The following is a 25,562-nucleotide window of genomic DNA, read 5'->3' on the forward strand; positions in this document are numbered from 1 at the left end:
TGACCATCTCTGCATGGACAGGGAACTATCTTGTCAAGCAGTCTATTCCATTGTAGGCGAGCACGAATTTAAAAGTTGAACAGTTCTCTCTTAAATTGAATCTCATCTCTTTGCTCTCAAACCCATTGGTCCTGGGCCTTCCGCTGAAGCAAAACTAAGTTGGCTTCCTCTTCTACAAGAAAGCCTTTCAAATATTTGCAAGCATTTATTATGTCTCTCTTTAGTCTTCTTGTCTCCAAGCTAAACAATCAATTCACTCAATTGTTTTTATCTGACAGCTTCCAGACTCTTTATTCTTCTGCTCTTTCTTGATTATTCTTAATACCTAGGATAGAGGCTACTTAAATCAAGCCTGAAATTGCACATGAGATTTCAGATGTGGCCTAATTTTCCCACAGCGATATTATTACTTCCTCTGGTTACTCAACTGCTATTAATAACATCTAAGCTGACATGAGCATGGTGCTTTCCTTGAAGAATTCCAGGAAATGAGTAAGTAGGTCTGTTTCTCTAATGTTTACTATTAGGTTCATCTCTCTAGTAAATATTTAATAACCACAAGTTGTGCTCCAGAGACTATACTGGATGCTACTGGGGCTTCGAGGATGAATACCGCATAGTTGCTGCCCTCAGGAGCTTACAGTTTAGTAGGAAACTTAAGATACATGTATAAATAACCTCCAACGTAGAAAGTGTAAGAGATGATGGAATAGGACAGATATGGAGCTAGGGGATGCAAAGGGGATACATAATCTAAAAACAGAAATCCTTCCCAATAAACGCTATCTTAAGAGGCTGAGGGCAGAGTTCTTACTGCCCAGGTTCCTTGACCAGACTTTGCCCAGCAGTCTTTTCCAGGTACCAACTCAGTTCCAGTGCTCAGTATGGGTCCCTGTTTGTCCTTATCATTCCCTCCTGAGCTTGAAAATAGCCTGAGACGCCTGGCTTTAAGAATCAGCCCTTCCAGAGAGCTCACTTCTGGGTAAATGTCCAAAAATATTGAAAGCAGGAACTCGAATAGATATTTGTACAACCATGTTCATTGCAGCATTATTCATAATGGTCAAAAGGTACAGGCAACCCAAGTGTCCATCAACGAATAAATGGATAGACAAAATGTGGTCTACACATACAATGGAATATTTTTCAGCCTTAGAAAGGAAAGTAATTCTGACACGTGCTACAACATGGGTGAACCTTGAATACATTATGCTGAGTGAAATGAACCAGTTACAAAAGAACAAATACTGTATGATTCCACCTAAATAAGGTACCTATAGTAGTCAGCTCATTGAAACATAAAGCAGAATGGTGGTTGCCAGGGGATGGAGCAAGAGGGGAATGGGGAGTTGGTATTTAATGGGCACTGAGTTTCCATTTTGCAAGATGAAAAAAGTTCTGGAGATGGGTGGCGGTGATGGTTGTACAACAATGAGAGTATATTTGATGCTATTGAACTGGACATTTAAAACTGATTAAAATTGGGCTTCCCTGGTGGCGCAGTGGTTAAGAATCTGCCTGCCAATGCAGGGGACACAGGTTTGAGCCCTGGTCCGGGAAGATCCCACATGCTGCGGAGGAACTAAGCCCATGCGCCACAACTATTGCGCCTGCGCTCTAGAGCCTGTGAGCCACAACTACTGAGCCCATGTGCCACAACTACTGAAGCCTGCCTGCCTAGAGCCTGTGCTCCACAACAAGAAGCCATCGCAATGAGAAGCCCACGCACCGTAACAAAGAGTAGCCCCCGCTCGCCACAACTAAAGAAAGCCTGCGCAGAGCAATAAAGACCCAATGCAGCCAAAAATAAAATTAAATTAAAAAAAAAAAGATTAAAATGGTTGGGACTTCCCTGGTGGCACAGTGGTTAAGAATCCGCCTGCCAGTGCAGGGGACACGGGTTCGAGCCCTGGTCCGGGAAGATCCCACATGCCACGAAGCAACTAAGCCTGTGCGCCACAACTACTGAGCCCCCGAGCCACAGCTACTGAGCCCACATGCCACAACTAGTGAAGGCTGCACACCTAGAGGCTGTGCTCCGCAGCAAGAGAAGCCTCCGCAATGAGAAGCCCGTGCACCACAACGAAGAGTAACCCCTGCTCACCGCAACTAGAGAAAGCCCGCGCACAGCAACGAAGACCCAGTGCAGCCAAAACTAACTAACTAACTAAATTATTTATTTTTTTAAAAAATGATTAAAATGGTAAGTTTTATGTTACGTGTATTTTACTACAATAAAAAAAGCATCAGCTTATCCTCGGCCCTTAGATAGTACAGCATTCAATTCTTCACCGCTTTTCCTGGCTCTGATCCACAATTTTGCCCTTCCTTTTAAGGCCTGTTTTGACTTAGAGATACTCCTGACACAAGGCTGTCTCAGGGCTGCTGTGACAGTGACAAACGTTAACCAATGTGTTCCCAGAGCAGAGACTTGTCTTCAGGGACCACAGCCAACTAACTAATGCTAGAATCTTCTAGGGCGAGACTCACATGCCACTCGTGGTCTCATCTGCCCATAAACCTGCAGGGCACAGGCCCATCAGTTAACCAATAGCATGTTTGGCTGTAGTCTGGACTGAGCCTGAAGTGAACGGCCCCTGTCCCCATTCCTGCCAATTTGGCATTTTTCAGAGAAACTCATTTTGAAAGAGGCTATTTGCCCAGCATTCCATCCTCCGTTCCCAGGAGAGGACCTCACCCTCAGAGTTTTCAAGTCGGTAAACGAGCCAACAGACTTGCAGAAACTGAAGTGACAGTGTCATAAAGAGCAGTCTATTAATGCATTTTGACAAGGGTTGTTTAATTTGAATTATTTATGGTGGTTTACAGTTCGCTAGAGACTGCCCACAATTCACGCAATAGGAGGCCATCGGCAGAATAACCTGAGACCTTGGCTTACCTCTCAACTGTCAAATCCTTCTTACTAGGAAAGGTGAGTCTTTTCAAGAAAAAAGAATTATTCATTAATTCAATAAATATTTATTGATATTGGTAGGATAGTTACATGGCGTGTGGTAATAAAAGGGTTATGATAATAAATGAGTCTGATTAAGTGGAAATCCACTGGTTATAGGTCCATAAACATTCTGCTTTTATACGAAGATTATTTCACCTCAGTCTTATAGACCCCAAAGCAGTTGTATCTCCTAGGTATTCAGGGGGCAATTAGTGGCATCTTACGGGCTGCATTGTGTCCCCTCCCCTCAAATTCATATGTTGGAATCCTTACCCCCAGTACCTCAGAATATATTTAGAGATAAGGTCTTTAAGGAGATAATTAACTTCAAGTGTGGTCATTAAGATGGGCTTGATCCAATATGGCTAGTGTCCTTATGAGATTAGGACACAGACACACAGAGGAAAGACCGTGTAAGGATGCAGGGAGAAGACGGCCGTCTACAAGCCAAGGAGAGAGGCCTCCAGAGAAACCAACCCTGCCCTCACTTAGACTTCTAGCCTCCAGAATTATGAAGAATTAAATTTCTGTTGCTTAAGCCACCCAGTCTGTGTATGTTGTCATGGCAACCCTAGCAGTAATACACTCCATCATTGCCCAGTCCTCTTCTCTGACGCCTTAATAACCCCATTCCCTTCAGTGACATCATATCCAAGACATTAGGATGGAACTGCTTGGATTCATGAAGGAGCCGAAGGAACACACAGCTCATAAATCTTCCTAGCAACACAGTGTGCCTGAGGAAGAACAAAACATGGTGGGAGGGGGTGGGGATGTACCATGTTACAGCTCGGCAAGCTGTGGATCTACTGAAAAAGCATATTTGTTATTATTCCCATTTCCTCCCAGAGTAGGACTCTTCCAGCTGAGGAAGGCTTCCCGGAGCTGGCATTGCTGCACTGAAAGCTGAACAGCCAGGGATCTATTCGCCCCTGTTGCAAGCAATTTACTGAGATTGTGCAGTGAACAATCTAAATAAGGACAGTGTCCTCTAAATAAGGACCTCACTGCAATTAGGATTTACATGAACATGAAAACTCCGAAACTTTCGTCCCAAAAGAAGGATGCCATTTCCAGCAGCCAGAGAATGTAGGTGGGTAGCTCCTGAGTTTTGCACTCCTAAAACGTCTGCCTTGTGTTTCTTCTCGTTCACAACCACATCCAACACACCCCACGGGAGGAGCCATATGGCCATACCGCCCACTCGGCCTGGCCATGCCAAGATTCACTTTTGCTTCTTTGGGGAACATTACAGCCTCCAGGCTGAGATGCCTAGAGCATGATTCTTTGGCTCAAGCATGATTCTGGTGCTATGGACTCTACCTATCACCCAAATTTGCCAGGATTTGAAAATGTTTTCTCAGCTTTTCCCTAATTTCTTGAGCCCTATGCCCTGTGTGCTTCATCTATAACCGCCCCTCTGCTCCCGGTATGCCCATGGCTGCTCTCCTGACACTTGGATATTAGCTTCCAATTCTCATCTGCTCACCTGGAAGGTGCCCATAAGTTTTCCTGTTTGAGGGTTACAAGCCTGTCACTGGTGCCCTGGTTAATACTGACTACCTTTCTAGACCTAGTAAGAACTCCCCAGGCCAAACAAACTCTTTGCCCTTTTTTTTTTAAGCGCTATTTAACTGCCCCAAATCTGGCCAACATTTAAATACTTCTCCCTTCTCATCTTGTATAAGGAATCTTTTTTTTTTTTGGCTGCATCGGGTCTTAGTTTCGGCGTGTGGAATCTTTGTTGCGGCATGCTGGATCCTGCGCTGCGGCATGTGGGCTCCTCGTTGCGGTGCATGGGCTTCTCTCTAGTTGTAGCCCGTGTGCTCAGTAGTTGCAGCATGCAGGCTTAGCTGCCCTGCGGCATGGGGGATCTTAGTTCCCCGACCAGGTATCAAACCCGCGTCCCCTGCATTGGAAGGCGGATTCTTGTTTTGTTTTGTTTTGTTTTTTGGCTGTGTTGGGTCTTCATTGCTGTGTGCGGGCTTTCGCTAGTTACAGTGAGCGGGGGCTACTCCTCATTGCGGTGTGCAGGCTTCTCATTGCGGTGGCTTCTCTTGTTGCGGAGCACGGGCTCTAGGCAGTGGGCTTCAATAGTTGTGGCTCGCGGGCTCTAGAGCGCAGGCTCAGTAGTTGTGGTGCACGGGCTTAGTTGCTCCGTGGCATGTGGGATCTTCCCAGACCAGGACTCGAACCCATGTCCCCTGCATTGGCAGGTGGATTCTTAACCACTGTGCCACCAGGGAAGTCCCGGAAGTCAGATTCTTAACCACTGGACCACCAGGGAAGTCCCTGTAGAAGGAATCTTTGTGCTCAACTCAGTGGCAAAACAACTTTGATATTTATTGAAAGCCGAGCAAAAGATTCTTCCCTAATGCCGTCTTCCCACGGTATTACTGATAGCAGACCTAAGAATCCAGCGTACTCTCACATTGGAATGTATGTTAGAGGCATCAGAAAACATCATTCACAAAATATAAACTAAGACTAAGAATGCTGCTCCCTTTTTTTTTTTTTTTTGACTGAAATATCGAAATTTATTTTCTCACAATTCTGAAGACTAGATTAGGGTGAGATCAGGATGTTGGCAGGGCCCTTCTGAGGGCCGGGAGGGAAGGATCTGCAGGCCTCTCTCCTTGGCTTGTGGACGGCCATCTTCTCCCTGGGTCCTGTGTGGTCTTCCCTCTGTGTGTGTCTGTGTCCAGATCTCCTCTTCTTCTTTTTTTTAATTTTTATTGAAGAATAGTTGCTTTACAATGTTGTGTTAGTTTCTGCTGTGCAGCAAAGTGAATCAGCTACACGTATACATATATGCCCTTTTTTTTGGATTTCCTTCCTATTTAGGTCACCCCAGAGCACTGAGTACAGTTCCCTGGGCTATACAGTAGGTTCTCATTAGTTATCTGTTTTATACATAGTATCAGCAGTGTATATATGTCAGTCCCAATCTCCCAATTCATCCCACCCTCCCCCTTTTCCTCCTTTGTATCCATATGTCTGTTCTCTACGTCTGTGTCTCTATTTCTGCTTTGTAAATAAGATTGTCTATACCAATTTTTTCAGATTCCACATATATGCGTTAATATGTGATATTTGTTTTTCTCTGTCTGACTTACTTCACTCTGCCTTACAGTCTCTAGGTCCATCCACGTCTCTGCAAATGACCCAGTTTCGTTCCTTTTTATGGCTGAGTAATATAAAAAAAGAAAAAAAAAGAATGCTGCCCCCAACCTCTGCTGGGAGTCACCCCTTTCTGTTTCTGAGGGTCATCAGTCGAAACAGCGTAACCTTCTTTCTTTGAAATCAACACTCATCTAAACCCCTCACCAGCTCTTAGACTAGATGATAGGTTTGCTTCTGTCATTTTGTCCTTTTTGTTCCCATTTCCTCCTTCCTCTTGCAGTTGGCCACGTACGTGCTGTGCCGCCTAGAATTCTGGGATGCTTTTCTCTGCTTCTCCATTTCCCCACACTTTGGTGCTTTCTGATTGCACCATTTCTGCTTATTCAAAACCAGAGGCTTGTGTGTGCAGATCTGTTTATGCCCAAGGCTGTGCACTGTATGCTGGGAATAGCATTGATGCTGTAGCACAGAGCGTTGCCCTAAGGAACACTAATTGCCACGCTGATAAACTGAGAAATAAGAAATGCCTCAGGGACAATGCCAGACCCATTTAAGGATAGATTCCTTAAAGCACATCTCCAGAAACTTCAGTCTTTTAAAGAAAACAGTCTTTTTTTCTCTTCCCCCAATTTTTTACTTCCTTTGGCTTCATCCTGTTCTCTTTGACCATTCTAGGCTCCATCATTCCCAGACCTGAACAAGGCATATCAAGCTAAAAAAGAAAAAAGAAAAAAAGAAGCAGAGCCCAGAATCAAGGTCTCTGCTGTTGTCAAGTTCAGGATTAGCTGGAAAAGCCCTGCCTTTCTGGTCTTGTCTCCCTATCGTGAAACGCCATTTTCCCAAGACATTCTTGTAATCCATGGCCATTCACCAATCAGAAAGCCCAGTGGGGTGATATTTAATTCATGTCTGTCAATCACGACACAAAGAAAAGGCCTTCAGCTGGTCACCGAGAGAATCCTCTGCTATGGAACAAAGAGTCCGTGGGGATCTGTGGTCCCAGCCTCGCCCTGCATTCAGGGGCGGGCCGGCACCGCTGCTGGCCGTTGCCTGATTTCAGAATAATTGTGGCTTTGGAAGCAGCAAGGCAGATTAAAGAGATTAAATCCAAAGTGCATCCCTTCGACACAGTCAGGGGAGAGTAAGATTGGGACTTTCATGTTTTAGCTCTTCAATCGCAGATCAGCGTGTCCTTGGCATTGGACCTTTGCATCGAATCCAAATATTTGAATTTTAGAGTAACCACTGTCGCCTAGCCCTCTGGACGGGTGGTGTAGGAGCGCCGTAATTTTTTACACTGACATATCAGCAAAGCAAGGCAGCTGAGATGTGAACCTGGTGTACGAAAATGGAAAAGCTTCCCTTCCCTGCTTTGCGTTTATCTTTGGAGGTTGGAGGGATATGAATAATAAATAAATGAAATGAAACGCTTCCGTGGCAATCGTCGGTAACACAAACACAGGATTCGAAGGCAGCAGCTGGACAACAAAGGAACAGTGCCTCAAGTTCAAGATTAGCTCACCAAAGCTTTTTTTTTTTTTTTCCCCAAAAACAGGCACGTGGAAATACAGTGCGTTTCCCCCTCTCCCTGCCCCTCCTGTACCAGTAATGGACTCAAAATGATTTTGTATGTTGCTGCTAAGTGTCAGGACTTAAGCTGAGGCTCCCTGGTAATGCAAGCCACGTTTCTTTTTACTGCAAGTGCCCTTTAAATATATTTTACATATCATTCATTACAAATACTTTCTCATTTGTTCACTCAATTTTAATGAAGGTGAGGGATATTTTACTAGCCCTTTCCTAGGTTCTTTTTACAAATGGGGAAAAAAAACCAGTAAGGGAGGGTGATATAGAAAATAATCAGAGGTTGGGTGGGGTAGGGGAACAAAAACAGAAGCAAATGGTTTGGGGGATGGGAAAGGTCTGGTTTTGAATCTCACCTTTCTGATTTCTAGCGCTCTGATTTTGGCAACCTCAACTCTCTGATCTTCAGTTTCCTCTCCTTCTAAATGGAAAGAATTCCTTTCTGACGGTAATCTCACGACAATTATAAGGTCAGGTAACACAGGAAGAGTTCCTGGCACACAGTAGGCTCTTAGAAATAGCAGTTTCTTCCTTAAGCCAACAGCACATTGACTACAGAGAGGGAACTTCTGCCTCCAAGCAAGATGCCCCGGACCCCTGAGCAAGCTCCACTGACCCTGGCGGCCGACTGGCCTTGCCGGTTTTGCTCTATAGGCTGGACACCCGTGGGCTCCCTACCTGCTCCAGCAGCAGGAGCCCTTCCAGAAGTTTCCCTCTCTCTCCTTCACTATACTTGCTGCCTCTCTCATGGAAACTTGTGATGGGAGGAATTTTGGGAAGAGGTTAACCCAGTGTGACCCAGCGCTGCCTTACAGCATGCTCCTATTATCATAGGCTGCAATTAATGTTTCAAAAGTAGAAAATCTCCAGGAAATTTGTCTTTCAAACATGCCTGCCTTGCAAACGGAGAAGCAACAATGGCAGTGTTCAAGTTTATAAAAATGCACATTGGTATAACCGGCATTTCCTCCGGGTTTGGTCTTTGAACTTGGAAGACCCATTTAGCTTTTCCAAAACCTCAGTTGTAAAGTGAGGTGCTTGAATGAGAATATTTTCTTTTTATGTTCTCATTCTTTTTTTTTTAATTTATTTATTTTATTTGTTTATTTTTGGCTGTGTTGGGTCTTCATTGCTGTGCACGGGCTTTCTCTAGTTGCGGCGAGCGGAGGCTACTCTTCGTTGCAGTGCACAGGCTTCTTGTTGCGGTGGCTTCTCTTGTTGCAGAGCACGGGCTCTAGGTGCGTGGGCTTCAGTACTTGCAGCGTGCAGGCTCAGTAGTTGTGGCTCACGGGCTCTAGAGCACAGGCTCAGTAGTTGTGGTGCATGGGCTTAGTTGCTCCGCGGCATGTGGGATCTTCCTGGACCAGGGTTTGAACCCGTGTCCCTTGCATTGGCAGGCGGATTCTTAACCACTGAGCCACCAGGGAAGTCCCTATGTTCTCATTCTTTACGTAGCCTCCAGGTTTAATTACTGTAAACTTGGGAGAATAATACCTCACATATAAGTTATTGTGGGGCTTAAATGAGAAAACACATGTAGGAGGTGTAAATCTCAATTCACAAATTCTGATATAAAAGAACTACATATATAACTTTCTAAAAATCACATGCTCTCCGAGCCCTAAGCCTCTGGGTTACTAGAAATTTAACTTCAGATCTTCTTGGATCTTTCTCCCCACATCCCCAGACAGAGTTCCAGGGCCTTACACAGCACCAGGATATAGTTGTGGGTGAGGGATTCTAGTCTATCTTTGAGATGTCTATTGCCCTTGCCCACATGGGCCTTTCAGTCAGTCTCCTGCCATGCTTGTATGGACTGAAAAAAAAAAAAATGCACAACTTAAAAGTTGAGAATTATGTTTTATTTGGCAGAATGACTAAGGACCAAAGCCCGGGAGACAGCCTCTCAGATCGCTCTGAGGGACTGTTCCAAAGAGAAAATGGAGAAGCCAGGAGATATAGGAGTTTTTGCAACAAAAAACCGGGTAGTGGAAACATCAAAGGATTACTGTTAATTAAAGAAAACCCTGACATCTCAAGTTAATGAATTTCGCGCTATGGGAAGATGCAAGAATCTGGGCTCATTGAAATCATTCCTTTGACAGGCACCTTAGCTGTCTAGGGCCAGCCACCTGTGTTTCTCCATCCTGAATCCCCTCAGGGTGCACAGTTGGAGAGGCTGCAGTGGCCTTTGTTTGCTGATACGGCGAGATGACATTCTTCGTCCACATTTGAGATAAGAGCATCTGTGAGTATGCAGTCGCACACCTCAGACTGGGACTATTCTGAACCCACGGGCCTGGGCTCGGACCCAGGCAAAACCCAGATTGGGACTTGAACCCACAGTCTTTTAATTGAAATCACACCTGGTCTCAGGACTTAAATGAAGCTCAGGTTCTTTATGTCTCAGCACAGAGAGAATTCAGTGAGAGACGAAGTGATAGGTAAGAAGTGGGTTTATTTAGAGAGATACACATCCATAGAGAGCATGAGGTTCCTCTCAAAAGGCAAGAGCGGCCCTGGGAGAAGCACACTCCACAGGGTGTGGGCCACCTCAGAAGGCAAGAGGCCCCGGAATATGGAGTGGTTAGTTTTTACTGGCTGGGTAATTGCTCTTTTCTTTCTTTCTTTTTTATAAATTTTGTTTATTTATTTATTTTTGGCCGCGTTGGGTCTTCGTTGCTGTTCACAGGCTTTCTCTAGTTGCGGCTAGCGGGGGCTACTCTTCGTTGTGGTGCGCGGGCTTCTCACTGCGATGGCCTCTCTTGTTGCAGAGCACGGGCTCTAGAGCACCGGCTCAGTAGTTGTGGCGCGCGGGCTTTGTTGCTCCGCGGCATGTGGGATCTTCCCAGACCGGGGGTCGAACCGTGTCCCCTGCGTTGGCAGGTGGATTCTTAACCACTGCGCCACCAGGGAAGTCCCTGGGTAATTTCATAGGCTCATGAGTGGGAGGATTATTCCAACTATTTTGGAGAAGGGGTGGGGATTTCTAGGAATTGGGCCACCGCCCACTTTTTGGCCTTTTATGGTCTGGCTTGGAACTGTCATGGCGCCTGTGGGTATGTCATTTAGCATATGCTAATGTATTACAGTGAGTGAATAATGAGGCTCAAGGTCCACTGGAAGTTGAATCTTCCACCATCTTAGACCTCGTCGGTTCTAACCAGTTTTTGCTGTATCCTTAACGGCTTTGTCATTCTCTTAAAGGCTGTGCCCTGCCCCCTTCCCTCCTGTCTCAGGCTGAGAAGTCCAGTGCCTGTAGTCTCTTTCCCTGTCTGAAGTCTTGCCCGCTCGCTCCCCAGGTCACTGCCAGGAAGCAATTCTTCTTCCTCATGGATCTGGGACCCGTATCTTCTCAACACTGACAGTAAGTTCCCCACTGCTACGCATAGCAAGAAAGAGCTTCACAATCCGGTAGCCACCGATTTCCCGATACTTCTGCTATCTTTTCACAGGTGTCCTCTACACCAGCCATGGCAAGGGACCACCTGCAGCTCATCATGCCTGCTGCGTTCTCTCATGCTTTACTGCTTTGCCTTTGCTCTCCTTTCTATGTAGACTATCTTCCCACGCCCTCCTTCCAAGTTAAATCAGCTGTTTTTCGTTCTTAAGCTTAAGCTCACTCCTCACCTCATTGAAGAAGTCTTGTTTTATGCTGCCTGCAGACACTCTGTGCTACCTGCATGGCACAGAAGTACCAAGGCACCCATTCCATTGCGTTGGAGTGGCCTGGGTACAGGTCTCGTTCACTGCTTGCCTCAAAGCAATCTGAATTTCATCTCTGTGTTGCGAGCTCCTGCCTGAAACATAGCGAGTGCCCAGTGTAGACTGACGTCAGTTTTCTTCTTAACTTCAGCCCTGTCTCTTAGCCTTCCTCTTCCCTCTGTTCTCTCCTAACCTCTCTTGCCCTCTGCACTTGAATCCTTGGCGGCACTCTCCACATTTGAGCCATTTGGCTATTAATGTGACTACCGGGTGACCACAGATTTGAATGAATTACAGGTTCCCTCTCCCAGCCTTCTAATTACAGAACCAGGAAGGGATCTCAGTGGTCAGTCAGTCCAACCTCCCATTTAGTGCAGGACCTGCTCTATGGATGGTCCCTCAGTCTTTGCTGAAATAACTCCTAAGTCTTTTTATAGTAAGTGAATATAATGGGAGCATCGTGGAAGATACCAGCGTGTGCGGTAAACATTACCAAGAAGACATCCTGGCTTATGGGAGCCAGCTCTCTCTGTTGATGAGAACAGGGCAGTCCAGAACCGATAGAGGCAGAGAAAAAAAGAGACATTCTTTTTTTTTCTGCAAAGCTTGCAAAGTTTTTCTTTCCGATTGCAGCCCAGGTGGAAAGGATGCTTGACTACCTTAATCTTGTGGGCCGTGGCCCGTGGGCTGGTTTTGGCTGGGACGCTACAGGTGAAATGACTACAGCCTTATGCTCAGCCTGCGAGGAGCCTTTGTTATCTCCACAGCGAGTTTTGGACTCTTACAGTTTTCGAAGAAGAAAAAAAGAGGCGAGGACAGTGGCTCTTTGTGTCTCTCAAAGGCAGCACTGTTTCCTTGGGCTGGCACTGCCCACGGACAACGTGCTGCCCTTCATGCGAGATTGTTTTACTGCCCCGACGCATGGACTGCCTGATGCCAGCCTTCACGCGGGAGAGAAATGCTGGACGCCCCCTGCGACGCCAGCACAACTTACAGAGCAGCAAATGGATATCACCTTTTGATGATGACTGTCAGTAATCCATCCTCATCCTCTCCTTGCGCCCCTGTGAAGCAAGTTTCGGGGAGTGCTTCCTGTTACCTGACTGATTTAGGATGCCTATCGCCTAGAAGTCAACGGTGGTCTTGACCTTAGAAGTAAGTTTCTAAAGATCTCTCTCACGTTTCCTTTATTTAGATTCATTTTCAAAAGTTGAAAGTCAATGAACAGCTCAATCTTTGGCAATACTGATCTGTTTTTTTTTAACTGATGTATAGTTGATTTACAGTATTAGATTCAGGTGTACAACATAGTGATTCAATATTTTTAAAGATTATACTCCATTGAAAGTTGTTACAGGGAATACTTATCTGTTGACTCAATCGGAGCCCTTCATTCTGCACCCTTCATTCATTGATACGTTTAACAGGCCTTTCGGAGGACCAGCTCTGTGCCTCCCACTGTAGCTGGTGCTGAGGTACCAAGAGGAAACACTCCTGTCTTCAGGGAGTTTCTAGGTAACTGACAGTTCACTAGGATAAGTAACAAAGGGGCACTGTGTGCCGTGGAGCCCAGAGGAAGGGTCATGGAACACCGCCAGTGGGAGTCGTGGAGGCTTCCCGATGTAGGCGGTGACTGAGTTGTCATGTTGCAAATACAGAAGTCAGCTGGGGGGCTGGCGATGAGGAAGGGCACACAGCGTTGTGAAGGCAGTGGGAAAGCACGGCACAGTTAGGGAACTGAAATTAATTTAAAATAGCTGGAGTTAGGGGCGGCAGGAGATATTGATGAAAACAGAGATTTTGAAAACAAGCCTTGGGTGCCCTTTGGATTTTAGATTTTATTGTAAAGGTAACTGGGAGCTTTTGAAAGATTTTTGCTGGATGGTGACATGGTCAGGTACACCATACAGACCATGAGTCTGAACAATAAACCAGTCCCACACAGAAGACAGCACATTGCCAGGGGGCTATGCCAGCCCAAGGAACAGTGCTGCCATGAGAGACATAAATGCAAGTTTCAGAAAGCTGGAACTTGTCCTTCATCTGCACTAGACTGTGTGTTTTTTGAGTTGCTTTTATTCCTGTACCTCTAAAACCTTACTTAGTAAAAAGTAATAGGTGCTCAATACATGTTTGTTGAATGATGAATGAATGAATGAATGAATGATTCTGCCCTCTGGGAGAAGAGGGAGCAAGTGTCATCTTTCTTTCATGGGATTTCATATCAGATTTTCTGATACTCGAAGACCACCTTTTCTTTAGTCTTCAGGTTCCACACCCTGAGATCCTTCAACTATCCTTCATGTGATGTGATTCTTCCCCGCCATCCTGATTGACCTGTTCTCATTTGTCATTGCCCCCTGATTAAAATATGGTCCTGAGAAGTAAATGCAAATCCCCAGGTAAACTCTGGCCTCAAGAAAGGCTTTCAGGGACTCCTCGTGTGATTGCTTTTCAACTCAGTTTCACCTGGTTATTTTCGCAATCACTTAACCCTGATGACTCAGATCGTGCTTATAGTAAATTGAAATCCTGAAATCTTTCCCATACGTTCTATTTTTAAACCATACCTCCTTCTACAAGAAAAAAAAATTTTTTTAAATATGTCCCCTCTTTGGGATATATGGTTTACATCGTTTAGACTCAAGTGTAGGGTTATACTTTTAACTCTTTGAAACCTCAACTTGTTTTCTTGGACCCGTTGTTACAGCCTATTAAGGCCATGTTAGCTACATCTTCCAGTCTGCTATCGTTTGTCTGCAAACATACTTGAAGTTCAGTCAGTGTCCTAAATCAAATCACCAAGAGAAATGTTTAACCGAGTAGATCCCTGCGGCATACCAACTAGAAACTTCCCTCAAGTCAGTGTTTTTAAGGATGAGCAAACCCCCCTTGCAAACCCATGCCAGACGTGGAGCAGAGTGAAAAATAAAGCGTTATTGTCTTGAGCACCTGAGATTTTGGATTTATTTGTAACTAAAACAAAAATTAGCCCATTCTAATATGTGGTTTATCACACACTTATTTTCCTGTACTTTAAGCCGTGTCTATTTTTTGTTTTCATCTGTGTCTTCGTTTCTATAGTGATAAATTGGGATTATTCTTCTTACATCTCCTCACTGTTTATTGAACTGTAATAATCCACTCTTCTGATTTTCCAGTGTTTTTTTTTTTTTTTCCTGTGAAAGAGTCATATTGCAAGAATCTTTCTTGAATGAATATCAATAATGGGGCAGTTGGAAGTCATACTTTTTTCATTATATTTGGCAAAGAAAAAGTATACTTCTTTTTAGAGGCGCTCCACCCTTCAGCTGCAACTCATTACTGTCTACCTAAATGCACTTAACTAGCCAGAAAGCAAATGTTTCCCATTACAAATGACATTTATCAGTTAGTCTCAGGAATAGGTTTCCTTCAGAATTGATCTAGTTTGGAAATAACAGTTATGACTCACTACTGGATCTCTCAGTGCTTTCAAAGTGAAGAAAATGCAATGGATGATATGATTAACATTGACCTATTGCATCTTTTGTATGTATATATCACCCATAACATTTATTTTTCCAATAGGACATTTTTTTGGTTACCAGTATTCGAATGCCTTCCTGAAGAGGCCTGGTAGCCTTTTGTGTGCATTAATGCTTTACATTTTAAAGTTTTTCATATAACCTTCGTTATTATATTTTTAGAATCTGTTATTTTATTTTGTACTGTTGCTCATAAATTTAATTATATTGTTAAAAAAATGTTTGAGCTAATATCATTCAGACTTTAAACTTGATTGAAATATAGCAAGTTCCCAGCTTCCCCAGTGGATTTTGTTCTGAAAATTTATAGTCTCCTTTTTGGAGCTTGGGTGATATTTCCGAAAAATAATTCTGAAATCCATGATTAGTTTCCACCCTAGCCACCCAAAGCCAATTTAAACCCTAAAGTAGTTGAAATATATATATATATTTGGAGAAAATGTTTGTTCCCCTAAACTTTCTTACAAGAAAGGAAAAAAAGGTAGCAGCCCTAGGAACACCTTTTTTCTCTTTCTTACAGCCATGGAAAGAATGATCTACTGATATTATATATATATATATATATATATATATATATATATATATATATAATTTTTTTTTTAAGAGTATGAAAGTATAGGACTCTTTCTCCCTCTTCAGGTAGTTGAGGTGATCCTCTTAGAACATCTGGTATGGCCTGAGATGGATGGTAAGACAAAAACGTCTCTGTAAATCAGATATTTCCTTCAAAATACTTGTAGTTAATTTCATACAGTAGCTTAAAAGATATAGATCCATGTAGAAGCAATATAATGCAAAATTAACTCATATGGGGTCTCACCTCCTCATTCTGACTTTCCGCCATAATGTGTTGATCACTAATAAGAATATCAATCTAATAATAACTTTTTAATGAGGTAGTGCAGCTGCAAAATTCACACTCTAACCAGTTCATCCCTCTAGTGCCATGGGGAGAATTGGGATGACTTTGAAACTCCTGAATTTGGAGGTGTGGAACAAACGGTATCTGCTTCTTTAGTGATAAATTGTCAGTGAGCTATGTCCTGTCACCTTGACCCATAGATGAGCTAACTCAGTGTTGAATCAGCAGGGATTTTGTTTTTAAGCCTTGTTTGCTCCATTTTGAAAGCGATAAAATGGCAGCCCATGAACAAGATAAGGAAGTAAAGAGGAAAATCTGTGATCCAGTAAGGAATTTATACCACGATTCCACCTTTGACCATAATAATACAATACTAGAAACTCAAGAAAAAGATTTTTTTCTCTGTTAAGAAAAAAAAAAAAAAAAAAGGAAATAGAGAAAGAGATCCAAACAGTGTTGAATTTTTGAAATCTTTTAAACAGCTATGCTCCAGACATTGAATAACATTGACAACCAAAGTCTTCCCATCACTTCTTGAAGAGTGAAGCTAGAGTTAACCATGAGGTTAAGTGATCTTGAAAAGATTATCTTATTGTAAAACTGCCTAGAATGCAAATGGAATTTTCTGTAAGTCACCAGTATTAACTTGTTTGCTAAGTTGAATAGAAAATGCCAGGAAGTTTGAAAAATCTGGGGAAATGTGAAGCAAAATAAAGTACAGTAAAAGAAAATACACGGGGCCCTGAATTTTGAACCAGGAGGGCTTGGTTTTAATTTCTCTCCTGTACTAACTTCCTGGTCACTTGGATGACTGAGACTTAGTTTAACCCTCTGCAACTGTATCTCATTGGATTACTTGCTCTCTAAGCCTTTTCCAACTTCAATATGTCAGTGACCTATCACTGGTCTACTCAGTCAGATAGAGGTGTTTCTAGATACTAAGGCGTGGTGACATTTGGTCATCAATGTCTGTCTTGAGTAACAGTAGTGGCAGCAGGCACAACCGCCATCCACTGAAGTTTATTCTGGGCAAGATTCTGTGCTGAATCCTTTACATGCATTATCTCAGTTAATCCTCAAAATATCGTTAGAGATTTCATGAATTTTGTCCAAGTCCTCCCAGCTATAAAATGCCTAATGTGGAAAGAAGTAGTGGATATTGATCTTTTTATCATCTGCTCATAAATTAGCTGCCATAGCAGCTTCAAATGAAAACATAAATCTCACGTCTCCCTTCTTACTGGAAATCAGATGTCTTGTGTGTGTTGGCAAAAGATTTTAGTTTCGGTCACATTTGGATCTATTTGTGGGTGTTACGTGCACTGAGTACACTCATAAAATCAAACAATGTTAGAACTATCAGAGATCTTAAAGACTATCCAGTGATGTGCTGTCCAAAATAGTAGCCACTAGCTGTATGTGATGATTGAAATTTTAATTTTAACTAATTAGATCAAAAACTTCTTTTCTCAGTCACCAGCTACAACTCAACAGACACATGTAGCTACCATATTGGTCAGTGCCTTTACAGAATATTTTCATCATCACAGAAATTTCTATTGGCCAGTGTGGTTCTAGTGACTACATTCTAATTCAACCCCTTTGTAGCAATTAGGATGCTTTTGGCTGCAGGTAGAAGATAACCTGGCCCAAAATGACTTATCCAAAGAATGAAAGAGTGGGGAATTTATTGGTTCACATAATTGGATAATCCAGGACTTAACTCAGGGTTCTTAAAGTCATGTGGGCTCCTCCTCCTGTTTATCTCTCATGCCTACCCTCCCCTCACTTCCTCCCCTCCCCCCAGTGCCTCAGCTTGTCTTAAGGTCAGATCCATTCATGGTGACAATAGCTAGTAGTTCCAAACCTTCCCATCAGAGGAAGAAGAATTTGGGTGGGTGGGGTGGGGGGAGTACTTAGAAGAGTGAGGGAAGTAACTTCTCAGAAGTCTTACCCTCTGTATGGACATGTCTCACTGACCCAAATTTAATGATGTTTATCTCTCAGTAATCCTATGGCGAGAGAGATAGAGATAGAACGTTCTGGGTTTAAGCCAATCAGGCCCATGCCTGGGTCAATCCCACTGTAATTACTATAATTTCATGACTAATATACAATAGATTCACAAAGAGATCCCGCCCCCCCCCCCAAAAAAACCAAAAAAACCTCAGGGTACTTTAAGCAGAAGAAAAGAATAAATTTTGGTGAGTTACCGCCCAAATATCCACTATACCCTTTATTTTTACTGTTTCTCCAAAATGATGTCTAGGGTTCTGTTAAAATGCCATACTGGAGGTCATAGAACTCAGGCAATGGTGTAGCTGGGATTAGGTTCTGTACTCCCAGGCAGCACACTTTCTACCATATTGTGAGGGTGCCCCATCATGATGTATATATAAAAGATATATATCTTTGGGTATCATAGAAGGTACAAAATTATTGGATGCACCATAGTAATGGGAATTCAATTTCAAGAGCTTTGCCCAGACCTAAAGAGGGGATACTCAGTGAATGGGTAACCTCCAGGTATGCTACTGTATAAACTTGGGTAATTCAGTTAAGCTCTACTAATTAAGCTTTTATATCACATTTCTCTTGCATTCCTTATAATGCAAGTCAGTACAATTGAGGTCTCTGAGTCTAAATTAATGTTTTCTAAAGCTCTTTGACACTCTAGGCTAGAGAGTGTTATTTAGGAGGAGGATACTGTTATCCAGTTTCACTTAAAGTGGAAGGAAATGGTACCAATAGTCATCAATTACATTTCTTTCAAGTCTTTTCTCTTAGTTTTCAATAAATATGAAATCTGCGCCTTATGTTTTTAGATATCTGAAGTTTATATAAATGTAGAAAAGAGGAATGCCCCCGTCTGCTCCTTCCCCAAATATAAATATACAAAAGAAGAATCCACACAAGTCTGTTTACAATTTAGAACAACAGCAACAAAAAAGAAAAAGTCATGGTGATGAGTCCAGAATGTCCAAGCCAGTTTTAAAGCAGCTGGCCTTTGAGTTGCTAAGTGTGTTTATTTTTTCCATTCTCTCCTGAAACCATAGTTGCTACAAAATCCCAGAAACAGAACTGCACTGAATCTACAGAACTGCTTTATTCCATCATACCCCAGTCACCAAACTGTGGTTAAATGGGTGTGAAGAATAAAACAGCCCAAGATTCCTAAAATGTCACATATTTGCAATGTGACCAAAATGGAACCAAGCCTGTAGGCTTGTCTCATTACTTTTTGGAAAAGGGAAAAGTGAATATCCATGGAGATGCTCTTAAAATTGTCCTCATTTTCTTCTGAAAAATCATACCAATTCATAAAGAAATTGTAGTCCTAGTCAAAGGGGTCAGCATACCCACCAAATGGAGACTCTCAAAGAAGGATCAAACTACCCAAAACTCTGGTGTGGGCTTTACGTTCGGAGGCACTAGTAAGACAGCTACGCGTACCTTTCAGAACGTGCTCACAACTTTATTTGCTCATGATAAAGAGCTCTCTCTTGCTCACAGTGGCTGCCCTCCTTCTGTGAGGCCTTGACATTAAGCCTTTCAGGACAGTAATTGCAACTCTTCTCTGAACTAAATGAACCAGCCTCTTTGGACTCATAGGAAGCATTTTAATGACCACTGATTGTGATGGGGTCAGTTCTTCCTACATATAAATGCCCATCACAGGAATCAGCAGACCCAAGATTCTACTCACAGATTCTAACAACAGATTCTACAGGTAGAACAGTTTTCTTCTTGTTTGTTTATTTGTTATAGCAGTTTTGGAAGATGACAACAGCACATATTGTTCATATTATCATCTCATATTACCTTCTTATTTAAGACAGCAACCAAGCCTATCAGCTTAACTCTCTCCGATGTCTTTCTTCTTTCTTAAGATAAAAAAAAAAATGAAAAAAAGTAGGGGACTTCCCTGGTGGTCCAGTGGTAAAGAATCTGCCTTCTAATGCAGGGGATGTGGGTTCCATCCCTAGTCAGGGAAGTAAGATCCCACATGCCGTGGGGCAACTAAGCCCACGAGCCACAACTACTGAGCCCTCGCGCCTCAGCTAGAGAGCCTGCGTGCCGCAAACTACAGAGCCCACGTGCCCTGGTGCCTGCGCACCACAACTAGAGAGAGAAAACACACACACCACAACTAGAGAGAAGCCCGCGTACCGCAATTAAGGTTACGCATACTGCAACTAAGACCTGACGCAGCCAAATAACAATAATAATAAATAAATAAATAACAAATCTGTATTAAAAAAAAAAAGTAAATTAGTAAACCAGAATCCTCTGAGCCTTTTCTCCACCCCTCACCACACACCTGTGCCTTTCAGGATGAATATTTGATAACATTGGGACAATAAGCGTGCTGTTCTGGGCCTTATAGTACTATAATAAAGTGTTACTGATATTTAAAATGCTACTGATGTTCTTATATGACTTTCGGATAATAACTGTAAGTCACTAATTAGATGAAGTAAGTGAATACCTGAGTCCTTAATCAAGTTTGAACCTAAGGAAACTTATAGAATTGATGAGGAAAACTTGACCTTCTCCTTAGTTGGTGTTCACTGCTGTAACAGAAAAAGAAATCCCCTAATATTTGTTTGTCTGTGTTATTTCAAGAAACAACACCCTATGATGGTAAACAAGGATTCTGAGCCTTTACTCCTCCTAAGTTATTGACAATAGCTACTGATATCAATCCTTATATTAGCAGGATCCAAGTGTTTTTATAAGTTTCCTAGGGAAATAGACAATAATGAGATGAATTAAAACAGAGTATAGGTCTGAGAACAAACACATTTTTCTGAAAAATCTTGGAAAGAATCGGATGCAGTATGGTATTAGAGGATGATATCAAGGATGACACTGGGGTAAAATCCAGTTCTGATGCTTCATGTCTGTGTGGACTTGAGGAAGCCGCTTGAACTCTCTGAGATTCTGCTGCTTCATCTACACAGTGGGGGTAATAATGCCCCCCGCCCTTTGCCTTAATGGATTATTCTAAGAGCCAAGTGATTCTTAGAATACATGTGTTATTATCTTGAAGTTTGTTCGTAATCTAATGATCAAAGCCAATGGCCCTTTCTGTCTTTGTGTTACTCAAGCTGTCTATATATTTAGTTAAGTAGCCTCAAACTCTCTCCTTTCATAATGTAACACTCTATGGGTTCTATTCCCAACTTTAGAAAAGTTTCTTCATTCCTATCTTTTGTAGACTTTCTCCTGCCGCCTAAAGTTAATACCCCTGAAATTATCTCTTTGGGTTTCTCCTCCTTCTCCTTCTCCTTTCCCTCTCCCTCTCTCTCTCTGTGTCTCTCACCAATCTCACTTGGCTAAGTATCCCCTATAGGTGGACGATTCTCATGTCTACATTCCTAATCCACAGCTCTGTTTCGAGATCCACATTGTTTCCAATTGCCACTTAGAAAGCTCCTGGGTAATTAACACTCAAGATTGACAGCTCCCTCCCCCAAACCAGCTCTTCCTAATAGGCTGCTATTTCTATAAATGGCACCGTTTTCCCCTAATTCCCCACTCTCAAAATGTCAGGTATATGTGACTTCTCTATTCCTTCTCCTCCACAATTTTCATATTTTGTTGGTTTGCCCTCTACAGAATCCTTTGTATCTATTTCCTTCCAATTTCTCTGACACCGCCATGGCTCAGGCTTACCTTGCCTCCTGTCTAAACTATTCCCGTAGCCTCTCTTCATCCTCGCCTCCCTCTAATTCATTCACTACATGCTGCCAGAAAAATCTTCCTAACGCACAACTCTGGACAAATCATTCTCCTACAGCACGTACTTTTAAAGACTCTGATTGCATATGAAATCAAATTCAGACTTCTTATCCTGGTTCCATTTATTCATTCCTTCAATGAATATTCATTGTTAAGTGCTGGAAATACAAAGATGAGAAAAACAGGCCTGATTCCTGCCCTCACTGAATTTTCAGTCTAGTATGGCAGACTAACATTGCATGAATGGGCAAACAAAAAGTTAATTCGAATTGTCAGCACTTTATGACTGAGAAATTAAGGTTATTTCAAATGACGTCCCCTGATCTGGAGGATCAGAGAAGGCTTTCCCACAGAAGTTTTATGTTTATATATCATACATGTAGAGACTTCCCTTTTCTCAAATCCTCTACTCACAATCGATCTTTCATTCAAATTGAACAACTTGGAATCCTTGGTTATGCCTTCTTCTGTGCTTTGTTCATGCTGAAGCTTTTATCTATGCTATATTCTATATATCTTTCAAGTCCCACCTCCTCCATGTAGCCTTGTTAGTAATTTCTCCATTCAGCTGTGAGTTCTTCCTCCCTAATCCAGTGGCCAGGGATCCAATGATCTTGTTAAAACCATACTTGTTTGGAGGTTAAGATGGAAACAAAAAATCAGTTGTATTTCTAAGTATTAGAAACAAGCAAATGGAAAAAGAATACTTAACAATCCATTTGAAATAGCATCAAAAATTATGAAGGGCTTCCCCGGTGGTGCAGTGGTTGAGAATCCACCTGCCAATGCAGGGGAGACGGGTACGAGCCCTGGTCTGGGAAGATCCCACATGCCGCAGAGCAACTAAGCCCATGCACCACAACTACTGAGCCTGCGCTCTAGAGCCTGCGAGCCACAACTACTGAGCCCCCGTGCCACAACTACTGAAGCCCATGCGCCTAGAGCCCATGCTCTGCAACAAGAGAAGCCACCACGATGAGAAGCCCGTGCACCGCAACAAAGAGTAGCCCCAGCTCGCTGCAACTAGAGAAAACCCGCGCACAGCAACAAAGACCCAACACAGCCAAAAATAAATAAAATAAATAAATTTATAAAAAAATAAAATTATGAAATATGAACCTCTGCTTCCAGCTCAGTTTTACTCTCCCACCTGAAACAACCAAGCAACAACCAAAAATCGATAAATAGATCAGTAAATCAACCCACACAAAATATATGAAACAATGACTTTGAAGACACTGATTATCAGGCAATGAAGGACAGTGATCCCTGAAAAACAGAAGGTAAGCAAGGGGAGCGCTATGATTGCCTAAGCTTATGAGCTTGAGAGAGTTTGGGAGCTTCTAGGTTTCAGCACAGAGAGAGAAAACCAGGCAAAACCCAGTGACTTCTTGAATTGAGGAGATGGCACTGAGAGTCCAGAGAGACGGTGGGAGCTGGAGTATTCAGGACAGAGTAATAAGGAGGAGAGTTTTGCACAAAAAGAGAAATCCAGATATCTGCAGAAGGTCCGCCTCAGGTATGCAGCAGAGAATTGATCAGTGGATGTATGTGAGGAAACTACTTGAAAGTGGACTTGGATTAGTTGTAAATGTTTATTAGTAATAGTCGAAAACTGGAAATAACCCAAATATCCTTCAACAGTTGAATGGACAGATTGTGGTATATTCATATAATGCAGTATATTCATACTCAACCATATTGACCAATCTCAAAAACAGAATGTGGAAAGAAGACAGTCACAAAAGTGTAAAAACTGTCTCTTTCCATACAGGAAGTGAAAGAACAGGCAAAATGGATCCATGGTGATAGGATTCAGATCAGTGGTTGCCCCCGGGTGTTGAGGATTAACTGGCAGAGACATGAGAGAACTTTCTGGAGTGATGGAAATGTTTGTTGTCTTGACTGGGGTGGTGGTTTCATGGGTTTATTATACATTTATCAAACTTGGTCAAAATGTATGCTTTAGATTTCTGCATTTTATTCTTATACACACGTTGCTTTAAAAATTAGACAAATATTAATCTTGTCGGGTAACAGATGATGAGTGACAGTTTATAAAGCTTGTATTTCTGAATATTTAATTTTTTAAGTAGGCTTTAAATTTCTACTCCGTTAAGTCATTAAATATATGACATCTCTTCAGACTTAAAATGCATCTGTTTATAAAAATTGTATAAAAACTCTGAGCCTTTACTTCATCAAAGAGTTAAAAGTTTTAAGAAATAAAAAATTGCTGAACCATGTCTGTAAAACATGCTACTGAAACGGAGATGACATGGAACGGGTTTCAAGACTGAAATGAAACTCCACCATAACAAAGACAGAGAACGATGAAGAAAGGGGAGAACAATTAAAAGTTACAAGAATGATTAAGCATCCTAGGACGAATGCAATAGAAGTTGTGAGTGTGGATAACCAACAAGCCATGATCCATGCAGAGGAACCTAAGTCAGGAAATATGCGTTAGAACTGGGAGCCCTGCAGTGACCTTGGGTCCTGTTCTCATACCACACATACCTCTCATTCCACGGGACACAAATATGCCTTTCATATTAGAAAGAAGACTATTTCCTATATGCTCGGCCTTTCCAGTGGCCATCAACAAGCACAGGGACAGACATCTGGACAGAAGCTACTTAGGTTTTCTAAAACCTTTATTTCTTCCCAAACACATATCTTATTCTCTGAAAGTTTATTCAGTGGACTCATTAAGTGCTGTATTTGAGAACAAGATTTTAACATGATTTTCAAGAAAATACATAATTTGAGAAATATGTTCATATAATTAATAAAGACCTACTAGAATGGGGGTGTCACGTTGGTGACAGCCACTTTCTCGTGGTTTGCTTTATATTAGAATCGTTTGCTCACTCCATTGTCTCTGTTCAGCTATAAACAACGTGAGGGCAGGAATTGCATCTTACTTCCTTTATGTATCTCTGTCAGAGCCTTGAACATGACTGGAGATTAAGCATTACTTACTCAATTAAAATTAATCAAATTGGCTTTTACTTTTTCCTCTGCATTTCCAGGTGCTCAAGAGTCCCTCTGGAACAAGTTCTTCTCCCTTTTTTTTTTTTTTTTAACATCTTTATTGGAGTATAATTGCTTTACAATGTTGTGTTAGTTTCTGCTGTACAACAAAGTGAATCAGCTTAAATGTATACTTATCCCCTTCCTCTTGCGTCTCCCTCCCACCCTCCCTATCCCACCCCTCTAGGTGGTCACAAAGCACCGAGCTGATCTCCCTATGCTATGCGGCTGCTTCCCACTAGGCACAAGTTCTTCTAATCTGGATCCTTCATTGCTCTTTTTAGTGTGTTTTGAAGGTGAATATTTTTTATTCATTTGTGCGTCTCTTACTGATTTCTTCCCTCTTTCCCGAGGAGTTCAGCAGCTAAATAGAGAAACTGTTTCCCTCCGTGGGATGAGTCCTGTTTTCTCTATGATTTCCTCCAAAAGAAAGAGCAATAAATAAAGCAGGGCAAACATGAGCTGTGTCAACATAGCAAAACACCTGCAGGATAACAACTCAAAGCTGACAAAGACTTACGCAACTTTTTAATGGTTTGTCCTGGATCCAACAGGATTTTCCTGACAGTAACTCTCTCCCTGCCAAAGGGATCATGACCCTTGAATCTGGTAGAGAAATTGAGTATAATACTGTACTGTTGCTTCTGGGAACGACAGGATAAAATCTGTGGTTGGAATCTTGGTCACAGAAAGATGTTGTCCATAGATTAGCACACGAGACAGAAAATGATCATAGTGATAGCAGGCAAAACATCTAACATATATACAGGATAGGCAGTTTGCAAAGCAGTTTTGTAGCCATACAATAGACATATTGTAGCCCCTCTTCCCCCAACACACACACACACACGCACACACTACACCAAGAGGGTGGCTGTAATTTTGTTCATTGCACAGATGAGAAATGGACTCTGACCGTTGGAGGTATTTACTCAGTCACAAAACCATGTTCCTCCTTCATATTTCTTTTTCTTTTTTAAAATTTATTTATTTTTGGCTGCATTGGGTCTTTGTTGCTGCGCGT

The sequence above is a fragment of the Balaenoptera acutorostrata genome, chromosome 3, assembly GCF_949987535.1.
Source record: "Balaenoptera acutorostrata chromosome 3, mBalAcu1.1, whole genome shotgun sequence".
NCBI classification, from domain to species: Eukaryota; Metazoa; Chordata; class Mammalia; order Artiodactyla; family Balaenopteridae; genus Balaenoptera; species Balaenoptera acutorostrata.